Raw genomic sequence first — 11,568 nt, forward strand, 5'->3', positions numbered from 1 at the left:
TGTATCTGAGGATGGTAATGTGTTTGATGATGAAGAAGTATCTTCAAAGAAGAGACGTAGACGTGGAACGAAAAGATGTGGATGTGGAGCGAGAATTAGTTTTAAGTTTTTTTCTGATTTTGGTGATAAGTATTACCTAGTGCATCAGTTTGTTGAGTAACATAATCATACTATGGTTGATAAAGATCATAAGAGATTTATGAAAGGTAATCGGAGTTTGAATGATGTTCATCACAAGTTTGTTGAAGATTGCACCAAAGCTAACATCGGTCCTACCTCTACTTTTAACTTATTAAAAGAGTTTTTCGGTGGTTATGATGTTGTTGGGTGTACGTTGACTGATGTTAGGAATTGTTCACGTGATATTAAAGAGAAATTAAAAGAAATAGATGTGCAAATGATTCTAAATCAGATGCAAGAGAAGAAGAGAATTTGTGAAGGCTTTTTTTACAAATATCAATTATCATCTGAAGATAATAAGTTAGTGAGCTTATTCTGGTCTGATGCTGAGTCTCGGAAGCATTACCACATGTTTGGAGATGTTGTAGCATTTGATACAACATATTCAACAAACAGGTAGTTTATTTATTATACTTATTAGTTGACATAGATGGTAGTTGACATATGATACATTTGTACTTTGCATCATTTCTGATTTAATAGTTGACATAGCATATATCTATAATTGACATTATTGATGTTTTGTGTTAATGTATTTGTTCAATAGGTATCGTATGGTGTTTGGTCCATTTACTGGGAAAGACAATCATGGGTGTCCTATTGCGTTTGGAGCTGGTTTTGTATCCGGTGAGAATTGTGATGCATTTTCATGGCTTTTCACTGTATTTGTTGAATGCATGGGTGTTGCTCCTAGAATCATAATTACTGACCAAGATTGGGGAATGAGGCTTGCTATTGAGAAAGTATTACCTGGTACAAGGCATCGTTTGTGTATGTGGCATATTATGAGCAAGTTATTTGAGAAGATACCTAAATCAATTTCTGATAGAGAAAAGTTTAGTAAGGAGTTTAAGTCTTGTGTTTGGTCAGAGTTGTTAGATCCAGATGAGTTTGATATATTATGGACTAGTATTGTTGAAAAATATAGTGTAGAAGATCATAAGTGGTTTAAGGATATGTTTTTGATCAGACAGATGTGGATCCCAGCCTTCTTTAGAGATGTTCCTATGGGTTCTTTAATGAGAACAACATCTTTTTCAGAATCTAAAAACAGTTTTTTTAAGAGGTACTCGAAACCGTTGTTCAATTTTGCTGACTTCACTCTTCAATATAACAATGCCATTGATGCTCAAAGGAATCAAACTGAAAGGCTTGACTATTATGATTCTGTAATCACTCCAAAATATGTCACTGATTTAGCATTTGAGAAGCAATTGGGATCTGTTTACACAGATAGGATGTTTAGAGTGGTACAAGATTTGATTGTTGAGGCTGATAAGAGTTGTCGGATGATTAGCATGTCCACATTGGAGAACATCGAGGTCTTCAAAGTTTCTGATGCTAGAAAGAAGATCTTTACAGTTAGATATGAGATAGAGACTGAGTCATATGAATGTGAGTGTAAACTATTTTTAAGGTGTGGTTATCTATGCAGCCATCTTTTTTTCATTCTTAGAAACAAAGATGTCAACAATATTCCAGAGAAATATGTTGGTAACCGTTGGCTTAAAAGTGAATTACTAAAGGCAGTTCATGGTCTTACAAGTGCATCTGACAGAGGTATGCAAACTGTTTTCTATACATATTTCAGTTTAAGTTTTAGCATGTGTTGTTTAAGCTGTTGACATATCTTATATAGACAGTTGACATCTTATATATTCTGTTGACATTTTATATGTGCGCAGGTTCTAACAAAGATGACAAACTAAAGATTGCTAACAGATGTCATGGTCGTTACTTTGGTCTATATCAGCGTGCTTTTAGAAATAAAGATCATTTGATTGCTTTGGATAATTTGCTTGCGGGTATTGGTCCTCAAATCTTTAAAGATGACTGTGCTGGATCATCTTCTCTTGATAAAAATGATTCAATCATGAACATATATGGTATTGCTGTTCCTGAAGAAATAACTGCCCATGCTTCAGATGTGGTTAGTACAAAAGGAGGTGCAAGTGACAAGAAGAGCAGGATTAAGTCAAGCATAGAGAAAGCAATTGAAAAAGCAAATAAACCTCATAGGCGTTGTGGAAAGTGTCATAAAATTATTGATCATAATGCTAGAAGCTGTGGCAGAAAGGACATATGATTGTTTTTTAGTTGTTGACATAGACTACAAATTATTGACATTTTCTTGTTAGTTGTTAATATCTGATTTTACTCTTTGTTGGCATCTATTTTATGATTCTGTTTTTTAATTTTAAGTTTTGTTTTCTGACTTGTACACCTTTATAAAAGGTGTTGACATTTGGTTATAAGTAGTTGACTTTTTAGTACAACTTGGACTCTGCCTTGCCTTCGTGCTCTATCATGTTTTTAAGTTGCACATGTCAACAATTAAAAATCATGTCAATTATATATACTGGCCATGTCAACAACTAATATAATTATGTCAATTATGGTTCACATCGTGTCAAGGGTACATACCAGTCATGTCAACTACGGTACATATCTTGTCAACTACACGTACAAGTTATGTTAATTATGTTATAAACCATGTTAACTATACGTACTAGCCATATCAACAACTAATATAATTATGTCAACTATGGTGAACTTCGTGTTAACGACATATACTATTCATGTCAACTATGTTTTAAGCCATTTCAACTACATGTACAATCCATGTCAACTATATTAGTTTTACAATTATATTAACTTTTGTGCATATCGTTTCAACAGTCCATAAAATTCATGTCAACTACACGTTAGAGCCGTGTCAACTGCACATATAAGTATATTACATAGTATTTTAACTACAAATTGAATCATGTCAGTCATGTCAACTACGTATAGACCCATTTCAATTACGTTAAATACTATGTCAATTACGCACAGAATCATTTTAACAACAAATAAATCATGTCAACTATGCACAGAACTGTATCAATAATAATTATAAGCCATGTCAACACCAATTATAAGTCATGTTAATAACAATTATATCAACTATGGTGCATATAGTGTCAAAGATACATAAATGTTATGTCAATTACACGTTAAAGCTGTGTCAACTATATTATTTACTATCTTAAGTATCTATAGAATTATGTCACCAACAATTATGAGTCATGTCAATAAGAATTATAAGCCATATCAACAATAATAATAAGTCATGTGAATCATAACAAAATTAACAGAAAATATACATTTTCATAAGTTCAAAAGTTAAAATCACAGTAGTAGCTGTTTTTAAATCCATCCAAAAACAAGTAAGCTAATAACATTAAATGTTAAATACATCCCAAATTTTGTTTCACTACTTTCTATTAACAAACCACTTTTTGTATTTGTTGTTTAAACTATTCAATCTGTGCTTGTTTTCTTCCATCCATGCATTAGCTACTTCTAAAATGGGCACTCTCTGGTTGTTGTAACTTGATGCAATCAAGTTGTAGCAATATCTTCCACGCAGTACCTGGAGTATCTTTATGTTATGTGCAGAGAAGCCAACATTCCATTCACTATCTTTTTTTCCAACATAAGTTTCCATGTGTCTCATTAAATAGACACCACAGTCCTTTATGTTACTGCTTCTGGCCCACTTCAAGGAAAGAATATCGATGTAAGACTTGTTAATATTTTCGAATATGTCTAACAAGTTCTTCTTTTTGTAGTATGCCTCCAACATATCTTTCTGCAAATATATTAATAAATAAATAAAACTACAAATAAAATACATTTTAACATTGTGCATAAATTATATCAACAGAATGTAGAGACTGTTTCAATAATATAAAAAAAAAAATCATACCAGTAAACCAATTTCATGTCCATACTCCTCTAATGCTTCCATGCCATTAACTTTTTTGTTGTCTATGATTTCAATCTTACTTTCTTTCAGCCAAAATACTACCAGGTAGTAACGTCGGTGTTCCCAGATTGGAAAGAAGACCTATATGACATTGAAGATAAAATTACATTCAAAGAACACATCCTAATATTTTCTCAAAAATTTAATTGTTAGATCTAATTACCAAATCAATGTTTCTCCAATCAAATTCCAGTCTTTTTTGAATCTCATTCTCTATTTCATCAATGAATTTGTTCGTAGCAATCATAGTATTCCAACTTTCTGGCCGATTTGTAACATTGAAATTCTGCAATTAACATATTTGGTTAAGAAGATTTGTAATTTAAATATTTTATATAAATTTTTAGATTACTCACTGTTGGAGATGTTGTCATGAAAAAGCGTGCAGGTGAAGTTGTTGGCTTTTCTTTTTCAATGTTGTTCAAATGTGAAGCCCATGAGTCAATAACACCAGATTTAATTTCTTCATGGGGCTTCAGTGAGTTGAACAATTCCTTGGATGCCCAAGTAAAATCATCATCATATACACATGTATTCCTGAAATGAAGTTATAAAAATTATATATGAACAACAATCATAAATCTTGTCAACTGTTTAGAAAACTAAATTATACATACTTATCTATTCTTCCAGTTTCTACTATGTAGTAGTAGAGATCTCTTTCATGAACTTCAAGGTATGGCAGTATATCAACATCATTTACTTCTGCTTTGTTGAGTTCTGATCTGTTTTTATCTTCTGGAAGTGCACTCTCAGATAATGAAGCAATATTCTGTTTTCGGTGAACGTAAAATTCATGTCAACTATAAATTCTTGTCATGTCAACTACGGTTCATATCTTGTCATAAAAGTAATGTCAACTACGGTACATAATATGTCAACTTCTAATAAAGGCCATGTTAACTACACTTATAAGTTATGTCAACTACGGTACATAATATGTCAACTACTCATAGAGGCCATGTCAACTACACTTATAAGTTATGTCAACTACATGTAGAAGCCATATCAATAATTATTTTAACTCATATCAACTACACTATCAAGTCATGTCAACAACACTTCACTCATTTTATAAAAATAACATACTGTTTAATTTTAGTTTTAGTTACCTCAGCAGTATTATCTTCTTTATCCAGTGGGATTTCTCTCTCTGTTTCAACGTTTGTGCCATCTTGATTCTCCTTATCTTCCTATTGTTTCAATTAAAACGTATTACGTTATGTCAATTATATTTTTTCCTACAATATGCAGAATATCTTTATAGTTTAATATAGTTATTGTAAATTGTACCTGTTTAAGATCTTTCTGATTTTCTGTCTCACTCCCTTTGTTATCAGATTCTATTACAGGTGGTGATATAGGAGACGCTGATTCATTGTTGACGCCACATGTGTTGTACTCTTTTGATCCTTGTCGTTCTTCATTTTCTTGTTCTTCACTTTGTTGTTCTTCATGTACTTCTTCAGTAGTCTATTGAAATAGTAATTTATAATTAATATTAAATTAATTTCAACTTAGAGAAAATATATGTAAACAAAATAATGTACTTACTTTGTTATAGCAATCTCTCCATTTGAAAGTTGGAAATTCTGTCAAATCTTCAAGTGCTTCCTTTTTCTTTTCGACAGCAACTAGTGATTCACATATCGTTTTACAGTTGTCGAATGCCTCATCTTTTTCTTGAACAAATGACTTTACCAATTTTACAAACTTGTCTTCCACAGATTGAACAGAAGTTGTTGGGCTTCCAATTGCAGATCTAGCAATATCACATACTAATCCAAATAGATGATTAGTTTTGACATGTGTAGGAACTTCTTCAAGGGTTTTTACTAGATTGGTCTTCCCATAGTTCATCATTTGAATGTATTTCATTACATTCTGCATGATATCTTTTGGGACAACACTTTGGGAAGACCCAACCTCGCTTTCAACTACATGAGGAATCTGTTGTTGAGACTCCTGCTCCGGCTCCTGCTCCTGTTCATGGATATATCTTCTGAACATTACTCCATTACCAAATATTCCCACATCTATCTCCTGATCTTCCCTAGCCTGGAGATGTGTGCTTATCCAGCCTTTCATTAATGGGAATGTGCGAGGAACTGAACGTTTGGCTTGTAAAACTCTATCCATGTAACAGAGCTGCATATAAAATACATACAATTATAAGCTATATCAGCTACATATACAACATTATGTGCTTACTTTGTAAACTGTGTGAGTAATCCAGTGTCAATTAAGAGAAAAATATATCAACAAATGCTAAATCAGTGACATATGTCACGACATATGTTGATATATGTTTACATTATATTCACTATTAATAATTTTTAATGTGAAACATAAAACATACCATGAGCAAAGGAAGTGGTCCTGCAAAAGCTTTCATCTTTTTCTTTGACCAATTTTCCTTTGTAAACTTCAGAACAGACAATGTATATGAACACCAGTTGACATTTCGAATATTGTCCAGATCGTCAACTATTTCCCCAATCTTAGACTTTATTGTTCCACATGTTGATGGCTCAATCAATCCTGATTCTAATAGTAACAAGAACAATCTTTTGAACCATGACCCTCCTTCACTATCTTCTAACATAAGATCTTCCACAGCTTTATGGCTAACATTTCCTCCTTCTTTTATTTCATAATGTTTGGCTATCTTTCTCATGAAAGACGCATTACTTTTACAGTTATCTCTGGAGTAATTTATCCTACCTCTCGGAAATCCGTACACCAGCTCCACATCGTCCTCTGTTATACTAACACTCCTGCTATTATTTAGCTTTATCTTGCACTCTTTTTCATCAAAACATTTAACCAATTCAAATGCCAAATAGGTAGGAATGTAATCGATGTTGAAATGAAAAACATTCCCAAAACCCATATCCTTGACAGCATTAATCTGGGCCTCATTCAATTTTCTCAGTGTTTCAATAAAATACCACGTCTTCCTTTTGACTAGAAGCCTTTTAGAAAAGAAATTACTTTTCTTTTTCTGTTCCTTAGCTTCTGTATACATTTCTTTCTGTTTTTTGCTTCTAGTCTCAAAAGCAATTAATTTTCTCTTGTCATTTTTTCTTTTACTTCTAATCTCTGATGTAATCAACTCATCCTCATCAATTGATGTACTTCTTTTTCTTTTTGTTGTGTTCTTTTTTTCTGGTTTTAAAAGCAATTAAAATAATGATGTCAACAATACAGTAATATAATATCAAAATTAATAGAAACTACAACCCTATATATGACAAGTGCAGTCATATGTTGTTTAACATAAACAATTCTTTATAAATACAACAAATCTAGTTTATATCAACCACATAACTATCTTCACAGCCATTTAAACAAGCTCACATTATGTCAATAATTATTTTATAAAATGTCAACAATACAGTATTATCATTTCAAAATTTGTAGCAACTACAATCATACAATAATTATTGACACTTCACATATAAATTCACGTTTGTTTCTACAGAACATATCTATTTGAAGAGATATACATTATGTTAAGATTCATTTTATAAAATGCCAATACTACTATGTCAACAGACATCTTCTAATGTCAATAATCATAAAAATTTAAATACATAATACTTAACCTCAAAATTATTCTTCTGGTGTTTCAAAAAGCAAAAGTCGAACTCATCAGATTATTAAATAATGAAACCTAAAAATAAAATCTTTTAGATAATAAAACTTTGTTTTAAAAAACTAAAATTGAAGTCATACAATTAATAAACGAAAGAAATCTTTAACCTGAATGAGTCGTTTCAATACTATTTGTTGATTTGGTGTTGACCTTCGTTTCTGATGTCGTTTCTACAGGAAACCCCGACGATGCAGTTGAATCACTTGTGTTTTTTTGTCCGGTTGACATTCCTAGTACTCTTAATCGATTTAGAAATCTAGAAAAGAGATGAAGTCGAGTAGATGTAGGGTTTGTATATGAGATAGTAGTCGAAATTTTCTGAGCGGTAATGTATTTTTGAGAGAGAAGAAGATAGAATAGAGTGTAGCTCATCTTTCTCTTGTTGGCATTTATTACTATAAATTAAATTTTTTTCCGGCAGTTTATTAGAAAATAAGACAATGGCATCGTTAACTTTTGAATTAAAAAAAGGCAGTTTACATGATTTATATTTTCTTTTTTGTTTTTGACATTTAATTTGCTTTATATTGACATGTGTTATATTACCATAATTTATAAATTTATTCCAAATATTGAGTTTTCTGAAATTTTATATGAAGCCTATTGATAAGATGTTCAAATTTTTCCTATAAGTTATTGAGATTTGATAATTAAGGTATGGACAAAATGTTGAATTTTTATATTGAAACTATTAACATGTTTTTTATGATAATCTTATCAGTACATATTTAAAATTTAAAAATTAAGAAAAATAGGTGTAAATATTTTTTAGTTAGAAGAATTGTTTTTGAGCTATTGACATTCAATTCAAGTTGTTGACATTTCTATATAAGTTGCTGTACTGATTTCATAGTTGACATATTATTAAAGATTGCATAGGTTTTTTTTCAATGTTGTTCAAATGTTGAAGTTGTTGGCTTTTCTTTTTTAATGGACATAAAATTTATGTCAACTACAAATTCTTGCCATGTCAACTACGGTTCATTTGTTGTCATAAAAGTAATGTCAACTACGGTACATAATATGTCAACTACTCATAGAGGCCATGTCAACTACACTTATAAATTATGTCAACTACTCATAGAGGCCATGTCAACTACACTTATAACTTATGTCAACTACACGTAGAAGGCCATATCAATAATTATTATAACTCATATCAACTACACTATAAAGTCATGTCAACAACACTTCACTCATTTTATAAAAATAATATATTGTGATAACTGTTTTACTTATCCATGTGAATAATACATAGAAAACATCTTGATAACAACTTTAAGTCATGTCAACTACAAATACTATCCATGTCAACAAAAGTCAGTGTGCATAATAATTATTTTAAAACCAATCCAGAAAATAAGTTAACATCATACATTAAAATCTGTTTTTGTTCACTTCCTCTTTCTACAACTAAACAACTTCTTGTATTTGTTGTCTAGCTTATGCAATTTGTCCATGTTTGCTTCCATCCAATCACGAGCTAGTTGTAACATTGTTGATCTCTGGTTATTATAAATTGATGCAATCATCGTGCAGCAATATCTTCCCCTGAGTATTTGTATAATCTTCAGACTACGCGCAGAGAAGCCGATATCCCAATCACTGCCCTTTTTCCCAACATAGGTCTCCATGTGCCTCATCAAATAGACACCACAATCCTTTATGTTTGTGGTTGTTGCCCATTCTAAATTCACAAAGTTGAATGAAGACTTGTTTATATTTTCTGAAAGATCTAGCAATTTCTTCTCTATGAAGTATCCTTCAAACATATCTTTCTGCAAAATATATAAATAATTAATTTAAACTACATGTATAAAGCATTTCAATACAATGTAGAGAATATGTCTATAACATATATAAAAGCATACCAGTAAGCCAATATCAATGTCATAATTCTTCAACGGATCTGTATCTTTAACTGGCTTTATATTATCTATGATGTCAATGATGTTTTTCTTCATCCAATATACTACAAGGTAGTAATGATTATCTGCACAAACTGGGAAGAAGACCTGTATGACATGAAATATATAATTATATACATAGAATACTTGTTCATATTATAACATAGATATCATTTTTAGATGTTATTACCAAATCAATTTTTCTCCAGTTGAAATTTGGTCTTCTTTCAACCTCATTATTTATCTGAGAAATAAAATTTGTCTTTGCTGTCAAAGCATCCCAATTTTCCTGCCGATTTGTTACATTGAAATTCTGCAATTAACATATTTGGTTAGGGAGACATCTGACTCAAACAGTTTACATATAATTTAAGATTACTTGCACATGGAGATGTACTCATAAAAAAGCGTGAAAGTGATGTTGTTGGCCTTTCATTTTCTCTGTTGTTCAGGTGTGAAGCCCACGCATTTATTACACCCACATTAATTTCAACATGGGGCTTCAGTGATAAAAACAATTCCTTGGTCGCCCAAGTAAAATCATCTTCATAAACGCATGCATTTCTGAAATGAAGTTATACAAATGACATATGAACAATATTTATAAATTATGTTTACTTCATAGAAACCTAAAAAAAAATTTAGCTCAATGAAATAATTAAATAATGCATACTCATCTGTTCCTTCTGTTTCTAGTATGTAGTAGTACACAGTTCTTTCATAAGATTCCAGATATGTTTTTGTATCTACAGCTCTGATGTCAATTGGAGAGCCTAGGAATGGGACAGAATGCATTTTATCATCAGACTCTTTCACACTACATTCTGTCAGTGGAATCTCGGAGCATGGAACAACAGTCTTCTGTCAGTTCAAATAAAATTCATGTTAGTTTCAATTAAAAATCATGTCAACAACTATTATAATTATGTCAAGTATGGTGCATATTATGTCAACGGCACATACGAGTTATATAAATTACAGTACATACCATATCTGCTACACACAGATACATATTAACAGCAAATAAAATTCACATCAACAACAATTATAAGACATGTCAACTACACATACAAATAATGTCAATAACAATTATAACCAACTGTCAACCACACTTTCAAGCCATTTTATAAAAACAATACAAAATCTAATTTTAGTTTCAGTTACTTCACTTTAACAATATTCTCTTCTTTCTCTTTTCCTTTCTCCTGTTGCTTTGCTTTGTTCATTTCAACATGTGCGTCATCCATTGAACTTGCAGCTGGAGGTGAAATAGTAGAGGCTGATTCACTATTGTTATCACCCACTATGTCTTCTTTTGTTCCTTCTTCTTCTTTTTCTTCAACAGCCTATTAAATTAGTAATTTATAATTAATTCTAAATAACAAAAGACGAGATTTGGCTCTTCCCTTTAGGATCAGAAAATGACAATGTAGAGATATGGATTCTGTTTCTTTCTCTTGTCAACTACAGTACATAATATGTTAACTACTCATAGAGGCTATGTCAACAACACTTATAAGTTATGTCAACTACAAGTAAAAGCCATGTCAATAATTATTATAAATCATATGAACTACACTATCAAGTCATGTCAACAACATTTCTTTCATTTTATAAAAATAATATAATGGATTTTAGTTATACTTACCTCAACAATATTATTTTCTTTATCCATTTTAACTGAAATATATTACGTTATGTCAATTATATTTTTATCTATAATATGCAGAATATATTTAGAGTTTAAGATAATTATTGTAAATTGTACCTGTACAAGATCTTTCTGATTTTCTATCTCTCTCCTCTTATTACCAGATTCTAGAACAAGTGTTGACATAGGAGACACTGATTCATTATTGACACCACATGTTGTTTTCTCTTTTGATGCTTCTCCTTCTTCTTGTTCTTCATTATCTTGTTCTTCATGTACTTCTTCATTAGCAGTCCATTGAAATAGTCATTTATAATTAATATTAAATTAATTTTAACTTTGAGAAATATATGTAAACAAA

Source organism: Salvia hispanica, chromosome 3 (assembly GCF_029641045.1).
Source record: "Salvia hispanica isolate PSC_SH4W2 chromosome 3, Shi_PSC_v1, whole genome shotgun sequence".
NCBI lineage: Eukaryota > Viridiplantae > Streptophyta > Magnoliopsida > Lamiales > Lamiaceae > Salvia > Salvia hispanica.